The sequence below is a fragment of the Rhea americana genome, unplaced genomic scaffold, assembly GCF_003343005.1.
Source record: "Rhea americana isolate MKP2758 unplaced genomic scaffold, rheAme1 scaffold_17, whole genome shotgun sequence".
Taxonomy (NCBI): domain Eukaryota; kingdom Metazoa; phylum Chordata; class Aves; order Rheiformes; family Rheidae; genus Rhea; species Rhea americana.
The window spans coordinates 5,341,448-5,363,909 of NW_028185816.1; the positions used below are offsets into that span (position 1 = coordinate 5,341,448).

Here is a 22,462-nt window from a genome sequence, read left to right on the forward strand (position 1 = left end):
TACATTCAATTCCATTTCCTATTCCAGCCTCCTTCCTTGCCTATTAAATGGTGATAAGAGTACTCTTCAACCTAAACTGAATATTATGAGGATGAAAAGCTTGAATTTACTATATAGAGTAAAATGTACATATGTGCAAATACTTTTATATATGCATACACAGAAAATTCACACGCTCTATCCTGTGAATTAATCAAGTAAAATAAGATGGTCCCCAAGATAACCATCCAGTTCCAGTACATATACATAATAGCTTATACYAGGCAGCTGCTGGCTATACAGTACTGTGTAACATGAGCTTCATTACTGCTGCAGCCCTGTTCATAGTCACATGTGCATTTAGGTCTCAATAAACAAAAGGACTGGATTTTTATTTTTTTTTTTAAAAAAAAAAAACTTTTTCCTAGATACAATCATTCCAGGTGAGGGACGAAGAAGCCTTGCAGAGGTGCCTGCTCTTTTTGACTTGTTTGAAGAATTAGCACAAGAATTAAATACAAAGAGAAAGAAACATTTTTCTTTGTATTAGAAAAGAATAAAAAGATATTAAAAACGCATATGGAGATGAGAGGGGGGAAAATGTAAATATAGGACCCCGTTTAGTGCTATCATTCAAACCACCCCTGACATAAAGGACGATGATGTCCCTTTGCATCATACCACACTGAAGTAAGTTGCACCATGGACATGCTTGTACCCTGACAACCGAAATCCGTTTTGGCCTGCTTGGGTAGCAAGCTAATAGACTAGATCCAACCAATTGGCAGCCAATCCAGAGCTATCTAGGACTGAGGATTTTCATGTATGCCAATTCAGCAGTCTACTTGCTCTACAAAGCTGTTACAGAAGACAACAAAACTATGCCCTGAATTTGGATTCAGAGACTACTTCATAAAATCTTCATAGAACTAAAACGGTCAGGCTTTATGCTTGTGAATTGAGGTCTCCTGCAACATGATATGAGGAGGTATGCAAGCCATCAGCTTGCAGAAGAAACAAAACTAGAAGAAGAGGTCCACATCATGCACAGAACTATGCAACAGTAGAGATAGCAGACAGCAACTTAGACAAGAACAGCAACAGTTTTCTCTAAAGGAACTGGAACTTGAACACTAGACTGCACATTGGCTTTGACAGAGGAGTATCAACTATAACTGCAGACAATCTCCTGCTGTCTTAGCGAGAAGGTAATGCTATTGGAAAGCAGCCATTCTGGAAAGAGAGGAGACAGAGGATCAAAAGCCAGAGCAGAGCTCATGAGTATCTGGCAAGGGACTCTGCTGGATCTCCCTGCTAGTTCTAATCATCTCAAGCAGATGGAAAAGAACAAACTTTCTGAAACGTTACTAGAGTCTGACTGGACTGCGTGAAGCATTCACTTACTGTAATTGTAAGCTGGGTGTAAAAAGAGCTGGGTGTAAAAAGTTTTTTTTTTTTTTTTTTTTTAAACAGTCAATGTTCATAAATAGATTAAATTGCTTCAGAGTGCACATTTATACAAGCAGAAATGTGGCTGCTCATAAAGGGGGACTCATACTTGCAATCTCTACTATCATGTAAGTGCTAGTTGCATGGCATGTCCAAGCATAAGGATGTTCACATCTGAAAACTGATTTCAGTTTTTCTACCTCAATGTTGACATATTTTTTCCAGATTTGTAGACTACAATATAAGTCCACAGACTAAAGGCTGCTCCCCAGTTAGCTTTGTTTCTCCACATACACATAGACACTCTGATACACATACATGCTTAGACATGCAGAAAAGGCGGGGGAGGGAAGATATATGAATGTCTTCCTTTGAGAGCCAAAGAGGTAACTAACAACTTCAGTAATTGATATTTTTAATGTCAGAAAACAGTTCCCAATGCTGTGATCTGCTAGACAGTGGAATAATTTCCCCAAGTGAAACGGTAAAAGCTCCCCTACTTAAAATACTTAAAACAGACTAAAAGAATCAGTAGGGGAAAAAAAAAAAAAAAGGAGAGAGAGAGAGAGAGAGAGAGAAAGGGAGACACCTGTTTCTCATTGGTAGATGTGACACAGTTAATTTTTACCACCTGCAATTTCCAATTTACTATAGAACAGTAATCACTCTCATTTTACCCTTTTACTTACGTAAGAACAAACATAATCACTTTTGAAGTTATGATTCTGCTACATCATGTAGCTGCTCTTCAAGAGCTGTTATAGACCCTTCCCTTCCACAAGGAACAACAGGTCTTTCTTGTCTACATCATCTTAAATATACATATCTGCAATTCTAGTTTTCTATCATAAACAGGAAGATAAAACATAAGCTCATCAATGCAGCAAGCATATTTTTGTAAGGAAATTCAATTTTTCTAGTTATTTTATTATCCTTATAAACCACACCACAACCAATTTAGCCCAAGGTTTCTGGAGCTTTCCCAGATTAACTTGGAGCACACTGTATATGTTAGGAGAAGGGGGAAGGGCACTGGAAGGGAACCACCATCTGAAACTCATTAATCAATTAGAATTTTTAAGGGCTTACATCAAAATGTGATCTACACTGATAAAGTAAACTTTAATCACAAGAAACCTTTGTCCTTTACATTATGAATGTACTTGCTACAAATATGTGCAGTACTTAGAGCAGAGGATACAGAACCTGGCAAAAACAGCACACTGATACTTTAGACTTGTAAGGCCCCTGGTCTGAGGCCAGACTAAAATGAAATTAACCACACGCAAGAGTCTGAGCTAATCACTGAAAGCCTAGACATTCTCAGGACTATGCCTAGTAGAACTAATTTTCTCATCTCGATAATGTCTACTTTACCAAAGGGAAAGCAAGAAGTCCTTCTCACATAGACCAAAGTTTGTGGAATGTTCAATATCTATTTTCTTGTAAAATTAGAACTTCTGGAATCTGAGCCTGATTCCTAACACAGTCCAAAATGTTTAAGTCGACTTCTCTTTGCCTGGTTCCTACTACATGTTCTTTTGCTTGCCTGAACAAAGTGGCCATCAAAAATCAGAATAAAAAAAGTCTTCATCTCCACCAAATAGGAAAGTGTACATGCACATTTATAACCAGCATCACATCTTAAGAGGTGTATATGTTCGTCTCTGATTGCAAGTATATTATGTAAACAGTATTACAGGCTAACTCATAATCATGAACTTTGCACTTAATTGTTATTAAGTTCATAGAGTATCATAGAATCCTTTTCCAAATCCTGTCCTTCTAAAATGCAGCTTAACTACTGAGAGGCTTAAGTGGAACAGAGCAGGTACTTCCAATAGTAAGTTTGCCAATTGTAATACAACGTAAAATGTATGTATGTGTGTGTGTGCATGTGTGTATATATCAGAATGACTAAATAAGTTATTAGCCTAAAGTAAGCAAGAACTAGAAGCTCAGGGATAATATTGAGCCTTCCTCACCTCACCTCCTCCATTGGGTTTGGTTTTGTTCTGGTTCCAACTAGGGTACCACAGCATAACGCTGATCAGATGGCTTTTTGGGCCATACGAGATGAACTTAGGAACATCAACTAATTCCCTATTAAATCACAATCCACATCACAAAACCATCATTAAACCATTACTCTTGGCACAGCATCTACTCTGCAGTGAAGAAACCATTCAAAATTTAATATGAATGGAAACTGAGTAGTATTTTTTTTTCTTTTCAATTTCAAAACAGTATCAGAAGTATGCCAGAACTGCACTGGGGAATCTGCAACACATCCTTCCCTGCACCCCGTGCGCCCTTCTCTGTGAGGAGCCTGCACAGCCAGTGGCACAAGCAGGCTCAGTCGATATACCACTGCAGGAAGCCAAGAGCAGCCCTTGAAAAGCAAGGCAGCATCCTTCGTTTCTTACAGATAAAGCAGCAGCGAAGAACCGAGCCCTCTTGGAAGTCAAATCTCGCCCTAGTTGAGAGCCCGCAGGGGTCAGCAAGCGCCTGAAGGGCTGCTCTCACCCTCCGGGACACCGAGGGGAGGCTGGCCCGGCCCGGCAGTCCCGCGCTGCCGACGCGGGAGCCCGGCCACCCGGCCTCGCCGCCTCGCCTCGGCCCGCCGCCGGCCGCGGGCTGCTCGCCAGGGCTCGGGGCGCCCCGAGAGCCGCCTGCGGCTCACCCGCGGCGCGCACCGCGGATGCGGTTCTCCTCCTCAGCGCCTCTCCGCAGCGCCGCACCGCGCCGCTAATGGCTTTGCCATGGGGGCTCCAAACGCTGCTCCCAGGTCCGCCCCTCGGCAGCAGGACCAAGCCGAGCCGTAGCGAGCCCCGAGCCGCCCGCCCCCGCGGGATGCCCGGAGCTCTGCGGCTCTCGCGCGGCTGGCCGCAGAGAGCCTCAGGCCAGATCTGCTCCACCGTCCCCCATCTCCGTCCCTCTGCTGCACGCACCCGCCAACGCTCTCATCCCGCCTCCTTGGGGCTTTCAAGCTCCGGACACCAGAGTAGAGGAGGGAAAAACAAGACAAAAAAAAAAAAAAAAGAGAGAGAGAGAGGGGGAGAGAGAGAGAGAATCCCCGTTACCCCCGTGCGTAGGCGAAAGGCTGCTGCGGAGCGCGGAGCCTGCAGCCGCGCCGGCCAGCTCCGGGCACTGCCCCGGCGGGCCGCCCCGCGGCGAGGCGCCTCGCCGCAAACAAGAGCGCCTACTCGAGACCGAAAGGCTGCGGGAAGCGGGATCACCTCCCTGCTGGGAGCCCCGAGCCCTCTCTCTTTAAACTCAAAAGCAGCCGGGAAAACGCACGCAACGGCCTCAACGCAAAGGCGCCCGGGCTGCGAGCCCGCGGCCGGCAGGGCAGGCAGGGCTCCGGCCCCCGCCGCCCCGGGGCCGCGGCCCCCCGCGCCGCCGCCGGCCCGCCCGGAGCCGCACTCACTGGCCGCCCGCAGCGCCGCTGAGCCCTCCGCCTCCGGCAGCCCCCGCCGTGCCCCCGACCTGCGCAGACCGGCAGCAGCCGCGCTGCCGCTCCTCATACTTCTGTCCGCTCCACTTGGTGCTCTCTTTGGGAAACCTTCTCGCTCGCTCGCTCCCCCTCTCTCTCTTTTTTTCCTCCCCTCCTTTCCCCTCTCTCTTTCCCAGAAACCGATTTCCTATATTTCAGCAGTCCACATAGACTGAACGGAAGTTAAATGCTTACTTTTTTCAGAGGGACGGCAAATGCAGTTGACACTGATTTACCCTTGAAATGCTGAGATATTGTATTACAGCCCTTGGCAGCAAGCTGGTGCTTAGGTCCATTTCGCTTTTATTATTACTCCCTTTCCAAGACTCTTGATTGCGTGTGTGCAAGGGGGGCGGAGAAGGGGGGAGGCAGGAGGGAAAATTTCATATCTAACTCAAAACTTTGTCTTTAATTTCAATAGGACTGTTCACTTAGTAGCACCTCTTTTGATTGCCACATTTTGATTTTTTGGCTGAAGCAACATAATTTCAGCTTTGTATCTTGGGGGATATTCTTGGGAAGAATAGCTTTAATTGCATATTTCTCTAAAGTATTTTCATGCTACCTTGCAGTGTATTTCAAACAAAAAGTAAATACTGTTCATAAATTAATCATTCTTACATTACATTTTTTAAAAAGATTTATGAAGGATAGGTAGAGGTTTTTCTTTGTTTTATATGTTTGTACTTTATTAACTAAGCTGATTCCCAACTAACTCTTAGCACACCTTTYTTCAGTCATTATTTCATTCCCACTGTATTTCATTTCCGTGACAGTTCAACATTTTGTTAAATGTCAGATAGTCTTCCCCAACTGCTGTTTATTCACTTATTCCCCACACAGAGAAGCTCCTTGCATGAATTCAATAGTGGGAAACAGATGTTCAGACTTCTGCTTCTCTTAATGCATGGATGTGGATTATTGTCTTGTTGAGTTTCCTAATGGTATCATGTTATCACTTTCCGTAAGAGTGCTCCAGTCAAACAGTGCACTTTTTTTCCCCTACAATGTATATCTACTTAATTAAATTGCTCTAGCCAAAGCACATTATGCATGATTATACAGAAAGAATCGTCTTAAGCTGATTGCTGAAAAGCACATCAAGCTGACCCTTATTTTTTTATTTATGTTCTTTTCTCTGTACTCTGATCTACTGGGAAAATTTGATTTGCACAATTAATGCTGAGCTATTTCTCAGTAATTGCACTATAAGCAAATTTCTGTTCTCTGAGCAGTAGATGTTCACTTCTAGCCAACCAGAATACAAATGTCTTTGCTTTTTATTGTACTCATATACTCATATTATGCTGTTCGGATGGACTATTAACTGCTATGTTGAGTGCTACTTAAATTAGAGCATTTTACCAGCATGCTGACATATTTAACTATGATGAGCTCTAGCCACCACTATGTGAGAAACAATGTAACAGTAAAGAAACTCCTAGTTTTGTGTTGCTTTGAAAAATTTTCGGATGACCCTGAGGGTGATGTTTTTCCTGGGCAATATTTTTGGTCAGAAAAATAGAGAAGATAGCCCTCAAACTTCCCCAAAATATGCTGGAGGGTGAGCAGAAAGAAAGGAAAATGAACTGATGAGCAGACAGATTCTTGTATTCACTTAATTTCTTTTACAGGTTTTATCTGACTTTGAGAAATAAATTTTTAAAAGATGAGCAACATTTTAAATCCAATGACAGCCCAATATGAAAACCAACATGAGATGAGAAGTCCAATTCTGTTAAGCTGTTCCGTATTCTTAAAAGCCCTGCCACTTAATAGAAAGCTAGAAAACATTCCACTAGAACAGTTATGTCTCAAGATTCACACATTCTTGAAGTTACAAGACTYCTACTAAATTTAGGAGCAATCCTACATGAAGAATTAAGCTGAGGCTTTTCCACACCTTATGCAATAAAATTTGTATGTGTATTTGCATATGTAACAKTGTGAAGGACTGAAAAGGCAGTCATAAGATTTAAGTCCAAGTTGGCTGTGCACTTTTTGATATGGTCAGCTTGTAAAGAATAATGTAACATCAGCTGATAATAAAAGACAATGCATTCACAGCTACACTATCTATACGAATTGTTTTTGTATTATTTTGACTGTTTTACTAACACCTCAAAAATTTGATAGTAGACTAGCAATATGGAACACCCAGCACAGCAGTTAAGAACAGAAACTGGAAGTGAGCTCAATTCTTATACAAACAAGCCCGAGTGGAACACAGTTCCAAGTATGCATCTGAAATGAGTATTGTACGCTATGGAGTGGAGGTTTCAGTTGTGACAGCACAATTATGAGTGCATTGAGAGTCATACTTAAAGCAGGACTACATCTTTTCTATTTCACACTTCAATATTTGACTTAGGCTTTCAAATTTGAGAGCACAAGTATTTTCTACATCAGGTTATTTCAGTAACATCCTTGTTAATCTCTGTAGAGAAAATACACAAGAGTTTCCTTGTGAAATTTTCTCTCCTTACCCCCTTCCCCTCTCTTCACCCAGTTTCAAAATAAGTAATCTTAGCTCYTCAGACTTTCAACTTTCAGAGCTCACATGTTCCGGTAATATTTCTGACACAGACTACTTCTAGCCAGGTAAGAGCGTGAATGGGCATATGAAGACTTGATTTGAAGATAGAAAAGTGGAAAGGGGGAGGGAGGGTAGATTTAGAGGGATGACTTAGAGGGACAGAGAAAAATAAGGCTTGTTTGGAAATCATGTCTGTGCAGGAAGCCTAAGCAAAAATACTACCCTGACTAGGACAAAATTATTTTACAGAGTCTCATTTGTATTATTTTAAGAGTTTTAAGGGGATATGAACTCATATATGAGAAAAGTAGAAGATGCATCWGATTAGATAATATTTACTGTATCTCAGCCAAAGTTCAGATTCAGGATTACAAATCAGGATTAAAAACTTCCAAAAAATGTTCTCTAACTTGGTTGGACATGTTTAAACTTGATACACATATAATTAAAGAAGAAATTCTGTAGCACAAGGTCCAAGATGATCACAACAACCCTTTCTTGCCTGTGAAATTCCTCAGCCTTTTAATAAAAGGTGTTTTTTAGACACCAGCTCCAGCGATCAGCTGACACTATATCATTTGGGGGAAAGGGGAATGTCAGGGTCTTCTGAAGAAAGGGAGCCTTGCAGGTGCCTTGCACCCCTGTGACCAATATATGCTCATGGAACTAACTGAAACATATTGCACTAACCAGTGGCAGATACCTCTGAATTTTACATTTCTCTAAAACAGTGGGAATATAATGTATATATCGTAGTTTGTGTTCCATGTGTGGTAATTTGAAGAATCTATAGAAAAAATATATGCGAGTAAAACAGCAAATGAATTCAGTCATGTATGATTTTCCATTTCCGTTAATTCCATCCTCTGATAATTCAGTCCAGTGTACACGATGATTTTTCAATTGATGGAACTTTTATCAAATCTGCAGTGGAATATCCATTTAAAAAGTCTACCAATAAACTCTGCAGACAATTCCTACATTATCAAGTAGTGTGTTTTGTCCTTCTGCCTTGTAACTTAGTGTGCTAGAAATTTAATTTCTATCATATAATTATATGTGATTTTAAATAACTAATGAAACTTTTTTGCTGTTCACATCTAATGTCAAACCSTTTGCTGTAGTCAAGACTAGTTTGATCACTGTAAACCTAAATAAAAGTTTTGTTTCCTCTGCATCATATTTATTAAAACATGCCTACTTCTAAGCTTCCTGAGTAATCATCATCAGTGTCAAGGAAGTCAACTGGATGAAATTTGATCACATGTACACACACTGATAATAGAAAACTGTTAGTAGAACCTCTGTACACTACACCAGTGTATAGAGACCCTCRGAAGTTAAAGGTGCATAGAAAATGCCTCTCTGGCACAAACCAGTGCCTTAAATGTTAGCAAGACTGACTGTTACAATTATTATTTTTCTTAAATACAAGTGAGGATCTCATATACCACACTGATAAAGACAATTAACTGCCTAGGTCGATCAGATAGGCAAAGTGCCTTATTCTCTTCTCAAAGCAACTGAAATTAATAATTCTGTTATACGGAACTCCAAGCTGGCTATCAGTTACACTACTCCAYATAGCAGTTACAAGTAACTCAAATACCCAACAGAACTATCCCAAACATAAAGTGATGGGAGTGTTGTCCGATCCAGGAATTTTCCCCACTACCCGATCAGACAAATTAAGTCTACAGACCTTTGTTCAGTGCCACCCTTTTTCTTTTCTCACACATCTCAGGATACAAATTTATCTCCAAGGTGATGTCTGCCACAAGGTGAGATGAAGTCATGAGTATCATRGGCTAATTTCTGTTGTTACGCCAAGGTAAGCACATAGTAAATCAGCCTTCAGTTGAAACCATCTGCTTCCAGGATTTTCAGTTTGTATAATCCCTATCAAAATAATTTAAAGAATAAAAATATTTATGTCCCTGTACACCACCATTTGGATTATTTAGTACCTGAGTACAAATAAACCTCAATCTCTATTCCTTAGATTTTACAACAAAAGTCAGATTTCACAGTTGGTTTCTACTTGCGAAGGACAAGTCATTAAAATAAGGTGCTATCTAGGGTTAAATAGAAGCATCAAAGTAACTACCAACAGCACAAGAAAACCAATGAGAGAAAGAGAGGATCCAGAAGTGTCAACAGGTACCATCATAATCAGAGATGTTCTGGAATCATTGTATCAGCTTTTTGTTTGTACATTGGCTGATTTAAAATACATCAAACTAACTTTTATAGGAACTAATTGCTGGATGCTGTGCTTTGGGGTAGACAGTTTACAAAGTGCAAACAATTCAGATGCAGATCAGTTTTTTTGAAAGTGACCAATTTTTGCAGACCCAGAATAGCAGAGGTCAAATTCATTATTCAAAAAGATTGCAATTTTAAAACAGGAATGTTTTAACACACTAGTATGCCTGACCACCTACTTCCCTTTAATTAGTCACAATACCACCTGCCTGCCTTTTCACCTAACCTATTAATGTCTTTCTTCTCCAACCACATATCTAGGTTTCCCTTAAAATCATTAACATTCTTGGCTTCAATTTCCTTTCCTAGTAACTTATTTTATATGTTTATTGGATTTGGTGTGAAGCCATTCTGTCAAGTTTCTATTTACAGTAGTAACCTAAGGCCCAACTCTCCCGGTGTCACTGGTTGTAAAACTGCTCTTAGATGTTATAGAAATCAGATTGGGATTTTTTTAAATACATATAATTATCCCTCTCTTATAATCCTTCCTCTAACATGAAGAATGAGCATTTTGAACTAAATTATCTATTTAGATAACTAATTTCTAAGTTAATCTAAATCTGGAAGAATTGTAAGTAAGTACAGATATAGCTCTAGATTTAAATAAGCTAGCTAGCAATCTGATACCTCTGAATGAAAATACTAAATTCAATCCAGAAGCAAATATTCCTTATATATTTAYGATTATTGAATGTGTGGCATATCTGAGATAGATATGAGCCTATGTGAGACAAATCTGAGGCTCTGTCTTCCCCACTGGCTGCAGAATACATACTTAGCCATTTCATGGAGCTACTCTAGCCTGATGGCTGGAGTAACTTCTGTAGTCCCATTTAGGCTCCTATTTCCATATTAAAACCCATAAAGCAGCAGATTCTTTGGCTATCTCCCAAGCTCAGTTCTACACTTCTCACACTGCTCGATGCATGAAGTCAAAAGCAGCATACAGTTCTACCTCACGTGAAGTGATGCATACTCACAAAGTGTGCAATTTTCTAATAAACCTGCCTTTGTAATAGCAAAATTGAAGAGCTTCCTTGCCTGGCCAACCATGGAGAGGAAAGAGTGGCCAACTTGTCCTTATAGGAGAAAATTAGGTGTTCACTTGTTTTCTGCAAGTTCAATTTTCTTTCCACACTACCTTCATAGTTATTCCAATCTTTGTCCTGATGTTTGACACGACTTTTCAGCATTTTTCTTCAACCTTACACTTTCTCTATCAACATTTCAATTTTTTTCTAAGAAGTTGTTGTTCTTCTCCTTTATGAGATATTACTTTAGTTCTATTCTTTTCCATTTTTTCCCCTTCAACTGCTTAGTTCAGTCAGTCTTAAACCATAGGGAATGCTTTCATTCCAGCATTCCTTTTTATTCTCCTATTAAAGGGGCATCATCGAAGCATTCCTAATGGAAAGAACATCATTCCCCGTGCACTGCGTTACATTGCCAAATGAAACAGGGTGTATGCCAGCTCATATAATAAGTTATTCCTATCCTGGGGGGGAGAGTTGGGAGACTTGGTTTCTTTTCCCAGCCCTGCACCTTATCTGTTGTATGAGTTTTGTCAAATGACTTTAACTGTCTTAATTTCAGTTTTCCCATCGGCAAAATAGACATATGCAAAAAACCTTCCTTTGTAAGGTCATATGACATTAGGAAACAGCAAGAATTATGTAAAGATTGGCCTGATTTCTTAATTTAATTCATAGAAGAGTCCTATACATATTTCCCTTTTCTGTCTTTCCTTCTTCCTTATCCTGCAATCCATGTATCTGGTAATTTGTTCTGAGAGAAGGGAAGTTAGGAAGCTTGGAAATAATTTGGCTCTGATAGTAACCTGCTGTCTTAACAAAACAAGAAAWCCACGTGATATCTTGGTAAAGTTATTTGATCTTTCAAATGCTTCGGATTCCCAGCCTGTAAGATATTTATTACATTTACCTCAAGAGTTATTAGACATTCTGATATCACAGACTGAAGATTCAACAGAAATGCTGAATATTACTTTTCTAACTTATTATCTCTTTTTTTGCAAGCATTCTTCTTGCTGTGAAGAACTTGCTGAATTCCAGAATCTGCTCTTTAAAAATCAGTCTTCCAGAGTATAAGGCCATGTTGTCGAATGGCTGTTTCCTTGAGAAGACCCTTCCCTGTTCCCAGTATTACTATCTGAAATGTGGTAAGTGAATACATAATTGCTGACAGAATACTTCCATTTAGGTTTTTAGTAGRCTTGTTCTAACCACAAATATGCTCTTGTAGTCCTGCAAATTTTTAATTAAGGAGGTTATTACTTTGCATAAACATTACTTCAACACCTACAATCTGCAGATTGTCCCTTTCTAGTTGGGAATGATTCTTTATCCTTGCTGTTAACATAAGGGGTTTGGCTTTTTTTTTTTTCCCCCACTAGGCTTCTTGTTCAGTATAAAAACAAAGCATCATTGCTCAGTGTACTCTTTTTTCTAGGGAGGGACTTGATAAATCTCTTTTTATACTACGGCCTATGCCTTGGGCATGTTTTCCTAATTGGAGCTAGCTAAACCTTTTCTACTTTCCTAGTGYCTGTCATATGCTGAACTACAAACAATGGCAAGACTGGTTACCCAATTCACTTCATTAATGACATATGGTGCTGACACACATTGAGAGAATTTGAGAAAGATCAAATTTCAGACCAACCTTGAAACCAGATGCCCAAAACCAATAATGAGGAGAGAAAGCCACAGACAGAAAGCCAGTGCTTTAGTTTGTGAAYGTTATAGGCGTGCTTACAAACAAGACTAGTGTCCAGATTCCAGTATCAGAAAACACTGTCTGAGATCTTTTAATTTAGTACACTGCTTGCTCTAAACCTGTTGCAAGTCCATGCAAAGAGTCCATAAAAATAATCAAGAAATAATTCAACAAATGGGGGGGGGGGGAAGAAGATGAAACTTGTGCAAAATATCATACGCTTGATAAGAGAAAGGTATTAGRAGCAAGACAGACCAAACAACTAAAAGTGAACATTCAGATCAGAAATTTGAATGACAGCATAAGKTATATGGATGCTAGTAATTCCAGATGGAATTGGTTATCAAATACTGTCTTCTATCAAATACTGTGAATCTATAGCCTTGGGAAATATGAGGCTTTGCTCAACAAAAGATGCGAAAGACAACAAAATTTGAGGTATTTCAGACTTAGTATATGCAAGTGCTAGGGACTAAATCCTTCATAAGGACCATTTGATTTCCATACTAAACAGCTAAGTATGTGAAATTATCATCCATACAAAAAATGTAAGGTAACAAGAAACATGATAATCTACTGAGGCATAACTGGTGATCCACATCTGCTGTAAAATATCCTAAATCTTACTGGACATAGATAAAATCTTAACTTCCTTAGAGTAATTTTGATTTTTATTAATCTAATAATAAAAATTAGATTATAAACCTAATAATATAGTAAACCGGAGTAGATAATCATATCTAATAACCTATCAATAAAACTTTGAGTTCATAAGCTGCTTTTTGCTTCATTAAATGCCATAATAGACAGAAAGCAAGAGATGTGTTTGTTCACAGCAAGTAAGAAGAACGCCAGACTCGCAATGCACGCGTTTTGGAAAAGACTGCCTGAAARCTTTCCTGGAAAAAGATACTGAAAAACAAAATCTAAAAAAATACTTGCAATTTTGCAAAGTTCAACAGAACTCTCCCCAGGGACATGGAGCAATTCATTGGATTCACTAGCCAAAGTAACAAGYCAGGCAGACAAAAGACAATCTGCACAGTGTAGCTGAAGGAAAAATTACTTAGAATCAAACATACTGTGTATAATTTGAACATTACATTAGTAAGAAGCTTAAATCCATACGCCAAAATCATTACCAGGGGAAAATTTTGTAAGAACTGTCAAAAATAATTTAGAAACAAAGAACAACAAAATGCTAATAGAACAGTTATGTCCTCAGTAAGAGAAGCATACAAAACAATCAATATAACATAAGCAAAAWCAGAAACAAACATCTTCTGTTTGGGTATCAACTCATTCTCAGACTATCTGAGGAATCACTGCATCTTACCAGTCTCAACATTTCCGATTCTTCCTCTTCTGCAGTTCTTCCCCTACTAGGGCAAGGGCCACTTTGAACCAGGCCACGCACCTCTACGCTGACAAYCAGCTGACAAAACCCCTTCTCCTCCTCCAAGCGCTTTGAACAAGTCAAGTCAATGAACAGCTGCACAAGCCAACAAACACCCATTCCAACTAACAAGAGAAAGTTGAAAATGTTCTGACAGAATGTTGGAAAGTGCCTTGTGCACAGCTGAACCTTCCAAAGGGATGCTTTGCTTGAAAAAAAAATTTGGGGGAATTAAAAAAAAAAAAAAAATCTCCCTTTGTCAACATCACTATAGAATTGGAGTGTTTTTTGAATTTTTTTTCTGGCTAAGTCTTTAAAAATCTTTCAACCAAATTTTCACTTTAAAATGTTTATTTAAAAATAAGTCAAAAATTAAAGATTATTACTTTTATCTAAACCATTATTTCAGTTGATCCTAAGTCATTTGATAACTTTATTCTGTAGAAAATTCCAACAACTCATTCACAGTGATAGCAAACAAATATTTATATATTTTCTTTGTTTAATTTGGAGATCAAAATACTACTCAGAGATTACTCCCACAAAAATGTTCAGGACTTCTCTCTCAGATAGTTTGTAGCATCTAGACRCTAAGCCTGGAATATTCAGATATGAATTACATCCAGATTACAGGCCATTAAGATTCATGTGTAAAGCTTCAGTCATAACTGACTGCTAGATATACAGGGTTTGGGTATCCAAAATGGCTCCACCCTTCATCATTATCAGAACCTTTCACTGTGGCTCATCACTGAACCAGAAACCAAATCAGATAACCAAAAGCAATAAGGAATTAGTACAAAAATACATAAATCATTACTGCTGTGGTGTTGCAGTAACTACTGTAACACCAGATCAAAATATTTCGGTTTCCAGGCATTTTTCATTAAAAAAGTAAAGCAAAACAAAATAGTATTTTACAGAAAATGGGGACTGAGAGTGAGGGAAAGACTTTGGAAGAAGAAAAAAAAACAAAAAAAAACAAAAAAAACCCAAGACCTAAAGTCTCCAAAAGTAGGGGAATGGTTCTAGTCCTTGTTTATTTGCCTTCTTCCTGCAGAAAAATATCAATATTAGGAGAATACAACAGCTGCCATGGTGGTTTCCATAATTTGAGACACTTACCATCAGGGYGGTCCAGAAAAAAATCTGTCAAGATACATCTCTCAGACAGGTACACAACACATTTTACTATGAACAAGTGGATCTCAACAAAAACTAGAGTTTTCTTCCTGTATTATTGATCCTATGAGCAGTTGTATCAGTTGCAAAATAAGATTTGCTTTCAGAAGATGCTATAGGTACCGATAACAGAAAACAGTAAATACTCTACTTGCTGAACTACATAAACAAAGTCCTTTAAACTTTTCTTAAATAGGGAAATAAAGTCACTTCCATATTATGCATTAGCATTTGCTTAATTCAGCCATTTCTATGATTTTTCAAGGTAGGATCTTCTTTATGTGCTGGGATGGAGGAAAGTAAGATCTCTTAATCATTAAGAAGATTAACATATAAGCCCCCAGCTCAAAATATTCATTTGAGTAATGATTTCTACCATCCCAATCTCCTACATTTGCTTCACAATGAAAAGGACATTAATATGGAAAATTGAATTCCTTTGTAAATATGAACCAATAAGATTCTTTGCAAAGACCGAAAAAAAATTATGTATATATTCTGTGGTTTCCATTTCCTTGGCTTTATTGTTTTTATGTAAATTCTCCCAGGACATTTCAGGTTATATGTCTGGAAATCCCAGCCATCCAGCAGAGGAAAGGTTGAGAGAATAATGAGAAATGTGCTGGAAGAATTCACATAAAAGCTTTGGAGACATGAAAATGGAAACAACAGACACTTAAAAACTTACTGCTCAAAAAAAAGAAATGTCTATCCAGCATTCATGTTTGCATGTGTTAACATGTCTATCCGTACATAGACAGACATATGTATCATTTCTAAGGATACTGGACAGAGCTAGAAGGGACAGATACTACTGCACCCAAATATTTAAGATGTTCTCAGGTCACTGTGCAAGTAAAGGAAAACCAAAATGACTTATTAGAACCCAGACATACACATAAACAGCTTTACAAATAGTTGTATCACGCTGAAATTTTTATATATGTGAAATACAACCAATTTGATAGGATTCCAACATGAAAGTGTGTTTGTAAGATCTCCCTGTACTCTTGTGAATGACAAGAATTCAACTGTCATGGAAATATGCAGAATCTGAATAGGAAAAAAATTTTAGCTGTTATTCTTAAGTGCATGCATTTTGCTCCAAAAACTGTTAAAAATAATTCATTGTTAAGTAGTAAACCTGATGCTTAATTTAGTTTAGTCCTAGGATGCTTGACTTTACACAAGTAACAAYGCACTATTAACTAAAATTATAACTCTTTGGTCACATCAGTGTTTCATGCCTCAAGCTCTAGAGAATCCATTATTTTCAGAGTATTCTGATAATATGCTCTGTGAAACAGATACCTCTTTACCCTACTTCTTACTTGGCACCCTAAAAATGCAGTTCAGAATATCACTAAAGGCTGAATATTTGCAGCTGATCCTGTAATAAAAGGACTTAAAATAAGTAACTGAATTTTCCTGGCTTTAAGGAAAAGAAACTTGGACAAACACATGCAAGGAAATACTACAATCAGTACATGCTATGAGCTATCAGACCAGTGGCCATGATACAGAGAGCAGATGAAACCTCTCTAGAAGGCGTAAGAAACAATAGCAAGTGATCAAGGAGCACAGCTTAATACCTTACTACTCATCATCCAAGCAGCATTAACTGACTGCATGCGTACTCTTATTCCACTGCAAATGTCAAATAAAACGCATCAGCTGAAACAACCTTAAGGCAAAACTACTTCTGCCTGGTGGAAACTTAACAACTGCAATCAGTTACCAGGAGGCTAAATAGGATCACTTAACATGGCTCATTTGGTGAAAGGARGCTTTTTAAGCCTGTAGTGAAAAAAACAATTAGAAGTGGTTAAGTTGCTATCAGAAAAAGGTGGTACAATTTGTCACTCCACTTCACTTATTTTTATTTAAGAATACATAAGATCATTAGCAGCTTTGCTAATACAGTTCTGACTCATAGTAACAAAATTCTAAGTGGGATCAAGTAGTAAAATTTGCCTGTTGATCTGAATTCCCCCCCCACACACACACACATAATCGTTTTTGGAATAGCCAGGTACAGGTATACCTAATTAAAGTGTTGTTTAGGTTATCTCACTATGATATATGTAACAGATGTCTCTTCCAACRCAGATTTTTTTAAAAAACAGTCCAGTTTATTACACAAGTGCTCCTTGGTCATTGATATCAGTTCCTCAAATCATGTCTAACCCGTCACAGGTTATCACATTGCTATTAATAGCTGATGTAATGCAATCAGCATATGTAGGACTTACCATGCTATCGCAGTTGGGGTATAGTGCAAGAAGGTTTCAAGGAGAAAGTCCCCTGCTGATAGATGTACCTCGTGTGCAGTCTAAGACTCACTGATATGCAAGTTAGTAAGTTCAATACCTTTTCATACGTTTATTAGGTAATCTGATTACACAGTTACTCTGTTCTTATTCCAAACACAAACCACAGGCTTACTAGCTTTGTATATACAAGATATTCCATTGACACCACATTTCCAATGACTTCTGGAAGGGGTGACACTCTGACAAGCACTGGGTTGACTAATAACCTTGGTTTTCCACAAAGTTTGTTGCAGAAGTAACAAACCATTCTAACAGCACAGTCTACCAGWTTAAAGTCATGAATATACTCAAGTTACTATATAATTGGTTTGGCCATGTGCAATTTGAGGAGGCTAAAAACCCCTTCCTACTGTTAAAATAATAATACCACAAATATAAGGTAACCATATGCTCCTGTCAATTTATTTATTTTTGTAATTTGAACCAAATGCCTCATATCTAAGGAAAGACCATTTCAYAGTTCCATAATTCTGAGTAAACAGAATGTTTTTCCCTTTTATTTTTACGAGAAATAATATACCTAGGTTACAGCAAGTAAGACTTCTGAGAGGAAAGTAAATATAACAATGGATTCTGGATCTCCAGCAAGTTTGACAAACTTAGCTTCAAAACTGATCTTCCCTGCCATTTTACTGGCTCCATAACTAGAATGTTTTAACTCACTAGTTTCACAAAATTTCATMTGAATCTTTCACTTTAGTTCTCAACTTAGATAAAACAGTACAGTAATTCAAACAAAATATATATCCATTCTACAATACTTCATTGAAAAGTGGATTTGTTTTCAGGGAGCTGCAGAAATGACTTCACTGATTCTTTAACTAAACAGGCACTTGCTTTTCTATTTGCTCTACAACTTTCTTTGCTGTGTATCYTAGCAATCAAAAGCTGTAATGGAGAAGCATTTACTACAGCCCAACACAATGGTAAATAACTATCTTCAAAYAAACTCGTCTGTTTTTAACACTCATTTTGTCATCATAGCTACTTTGGAGGACCACTTACCAGAAGGGCTTAACTAGTCAATTTTGATGCAAGTATTAATTATAAATTTATGCACTGACATATTATACAAAATATGCCTCTTTTCTGTTTTCTTTTATTCATTTTCTCACAGACTGTATAATTTCTTTAGCATGAAATACACAGCCAAACAACAGACTACCACAGAAGCCATTAATGGAGGAAGCAGACTGACCTTGAACAAGCAAAGTCCTATGTGAGGAAGACTAGGGAAAACACAGGCCCACAGCTGAATGGGGTGGGGGCCCTGGTGGCAAAGGATACAGAGAAGGCAGTTACTGAATGACTTCTCTGTTTCAGTCATTACTGCTGACTCAGTCAGGGCAGCCCTCAGAAATCCCAAAGCCTGGAAACAACAGAGAAAGTCTGGAGAAAGGAAGACTTTCCTTTGGTCAAGGATGATCAGGTTAGAGATCTTTTGGGCAAACTTGGCATCCACAAATCCATGGGTCATGATAGGATGCGCCCACAAGCGCTGAGGGAGCTGGCAGGTGTTGTTGCTAGGCCGCTCTCCATCATCTTTGAAAGGCCATGAGGAACTGGAGAGGTGCCTGAAGACTGGAAAAAAGCCAGCATCACCCRTCTTCAAGAAGGAGGAACCAGGAAACTACAGGCCAGTCAGCCTCACCTCCATCCCTGGAAAAGTGATGGAACATCTCATCCTGGATGTCATCTCTAACCATATGGAAGAAAAAAAGGTGATCAGGGGTAGTCAGCATGGATTCACCAAGGGGAAATCATGCTTRATCAATCTGATAGCCTCTGTGATGGAATGACTGGCTGGGTAGATGAGGGGAGAGCAGTGGATGTTGTCCACCTTGACTTCAGCAGGGCTTTGGAYGGTCTCCCATAATATCCTCATAGGCAAACTCGGGAAGTACAGATTAGATGAGTGGWCAGTGAGGGGAACTGAGAACTGACTGAAAGGCAGAGTTTAGAGTTGTCATTAGTGGCACAGAGTATAGCTGGAGGCCCGTAGCTASTGGAGTTCCCCAAGGCTCAGTACTGGGGCCAGTCCTGTTCAACTTATTCATCAGTGTCCCAGATGAAGGGACAGAGTGCCTCCTCAGCAAGTTTGCTGATGAGACCAAGCTGGGAGGAGTGGCTGATAAACCTGAGGGCTGTGCTGCCATTCACAGCCTGGACAGACTGGAGAGTTGGGCAGAGGTCAGAAAGTTCAACGAGGCAAGCAGTGTTCTGCACCTAGGGAGGAATAACTCCATGCACCAGTGCAAGCTGGAGGCAGACCTGCTGGAAAGCAGCTTTGCAGAGAAGGACGTGGGAGTGCTGGTAGACAAGTTGACTATGAGCCAGCAATCTGTCCTTGTGGCCAAGACCACCAATGGTATCCTGGRGTGCATGAGGAAGAGTGTTGCCAGCAGRTGGAGGGAGGTGATCCTGCCCCTCTACTCAGCCCTGGTGAGGCCTGATCTCGAGTACTGTGTCCAGTACCAGGCTCCCCAATACGAGAGGCATAGAGCTACTGCAGAGACTCCAGTGTAGGGCTACAAATATGACCGGAGCATCTCTCTTACCAGGAAAGGCTGCGAGAGCTGGGCCTGCTAAACCTGGAGAAGAAAAGACTCAGAGGGGATCTCATCAATGCCTACAAATATGTTAAGGAGAGGGTGTCAAGACGATGGGGTCGGACTCTCTTCAGTGGTGCCAYGCGACAGGACACGAGGCAATGGGCACAAACTAAACCACAGGAAGTGCCGCCTGAACGTGAGGAGGAATTTCTTCACTGTAAAAGTGACAGAGCACTGGACCAGGTTGCCTGAAGAGGTCGTTGAGTCTCCTTCTCTAGAGATATTCAAAACCCACCTGGATGCAATCCTAACATGCTCTAGGTGACCCTGATTGAGCAGGGGGGATTCGACTAGRTGCTCTCCAGAGGTCCCCTCCAACCTCAACCATTCTGTGAGGTCCAGAAGGGGACCTTTATTGTTTTCCTTAACAAGTAAACCTCTAAAGCAAGAGGTCATCCTTCCCAGCTATCTGAAAGTCTATTTAACATCATTCTRTCACCACACTTCTGTGCTCCTACTGTATCTCCTGATATCCTAACCACTCACTGACCTAACCTTTCCCATTCCTAACTACACCAGTCTACCTCAGACCTTCACCWCTCAGTCTTGTAGTGCTTACCCCGTAAGTGTGTTTCACAAGTGTCCCATGGACTTTCCTAATTTAGAAAACAAACRCAGTGCTGCACAGGCATTTCTGAACAATGTCTGCAATATAGCTCAGTAGCACYACAGGCTCAGCGTAAGTTACCTGCAGAACACAGCTTTTAATGCTCAGTAATCTTGTTATTGGTAAGGAGAGCCCCACAGATGCTGAAGCTACTGCCTGCCCTAAATAGAGTTAAGAATTGCTACAGAAGAGAGAATACTAGCACTTATAAATTATAGGAAAATAATTCACTTGTAMAAAAGAAACCAAGTTTGTTCAAAGTAACTTGATTAATAAATTGCACCAGCATACAGAGCAGATCAATAGGATCCAGTCTTGCARCAGAAGAACCCAAAGCACATTCTGAAGGTAGCCAAGCTCACAAAATAACAGCRTAAAATTTGGGGTAGAAAGGGAACTCCTTCAGTGGTGAGTGTGCAAAGAGTTACTATCTTTAGGGAGCTGTTGTAGTGTAACCTGTATTACATAAACCATAACTGTCTCAGTGTTACCTTGTTTCTTTCAAGTTTCTTGAATTCATCTTCTAAGGCTGTATTAAAGATAATTCTGCTCCTTCTGCTGACCTGAAGAGCCATCCAGAGCAGCTCAGGAAAAAGACAAAATAGGAGAAACCATTACTTAAGATTCTTATTTCCTCTCTTTTGCTTTGCTGTTATTACAGAAGCACAATGCAAATTAGAGAAGTGGTCACCAGCACCTAGCAGTTGTCTTTATRGCAAGGGCTTATACCAGCCACAACAGCCAAGCATGCTTTGAGGGTGGTGAAGGGGCTGTATTAGGTTTAGTGTACTTATTTTGATTTTTCTTCAAAGAGAGAAAAAAAAACAGTAGAAGCCAGCCTCAGGCCTCTCTCTTGCCTTCCAGACATTTTGGTTTTAAGCTTGATGTAAGACAGAGACTGTAAGAACTGARCCCCTTTTTATCTGAGCTAAAGAAGACCTGCCATCAGTTTATATGCACCCAGCCCATCACCCACAGCTGCAAGGAATTCAGGTAATGACCCCAGGGGAAACTGCTTCCAGCACTAAGATATAGGGAAGCAAACACGAGCTACAGGCAGCATGGTATAGTCGGCCCTACAATGTTATAGCTTGCAGTTGGTCTCCAGAAAGGCCTTGTTCGCTTTGCCAGGTGTTGGCTTCGTCTTTCGGCAGGACCTGGCCCMAGCAGTGGCTCAGGCGGCGCTGAGGCGAGCCTGGCAGCGCAGAGGGCTTGGCGGTGTGGCGGGCCTGGCTGCGTGGTGAGGTGCGGGCGCACGTCCTCGCCCAGACGAGCGCTGCCYGCAAGGGCGGCTGGCCCTGCCCTCCCGGCACCTCAGGAGGACGTTTCCCCATCCCCAGGAGCAGGCTGGCCCCCTTCCTCCCCTCTACCTTGAGGCTTGCGGGTAATGGCGCCCGTACGCAGCATGACACAGTCCTTTAACTCAAACTGGCAGGGAGGGAAAGGACCGCGTGCCTGTGCAAGCAGCTGCTAATCCCAACCAAGCGCTAGCGAGGAACCACAGGAGCAGCCACCCCCAGCAGCGAGCACGCCCTGAGACACGGCGCCTCAGCTCCCCACGASTTTTTCACTTTTTTTCACTTTTAATGAGGCACTTGGGTGTCACACAACTGCCAGTTTAGGGTTTGGGGGGCTGTTCTGTGTGCTCGCTTGTTTATTCTGCTTAACTGCCCTCACCCGCCCTCTGCCCAGAAACGCAGAACAACTGCCTGAAAGGACAGCGCGGGAAACCGCCCTTTAACGGAAATCAATCCGCAGCGGATTGACGTCAGTGCCAGCCAATGGGGCTCCGAAGCCCCTTCCTGCCCGGCCTGGATTGGCCCGCTTCCCGGGCGGGGGCGGGACTCGGGCTCAAACCGGCGGCGCCA

General features: G+C 40.5%; 1 protein-coding gene across 6 annotated transcripts in view; it reads right to left on the reverse strand.

The window, feature by feature from the left end:
* The window catches only part of GAS2 (growth arrest specific 2), a 94,498-nt gene extending 89,259 nt beyond the window's left edge, over positions 1 to 5,239 (reverse strand). Inside the window, exon 1 of one of the 6 annotated variants that reach the window (XM_085300898.1) lies at positions 5,120 to 5,239. The gene's annotated coding sequence lies outside the window, so the exon portion shown is untranslated. Of the gene's footprint in view, positions 1 to 3,413; positions 3,479 to 4,111; positions 4,198 to 4,379; positions 4,473 to 4,858; positions 5,088 to 5,119 lie in introns of those variants that run through there. The other 5 variants (XM_085300899.1, XM_085300895.1, XM_085300896.1 and 2 more) reach the window with 5 other exon arrangements.
* Positions 5,240 to 22,462: the final 17,223 nt, after the last annotated feature.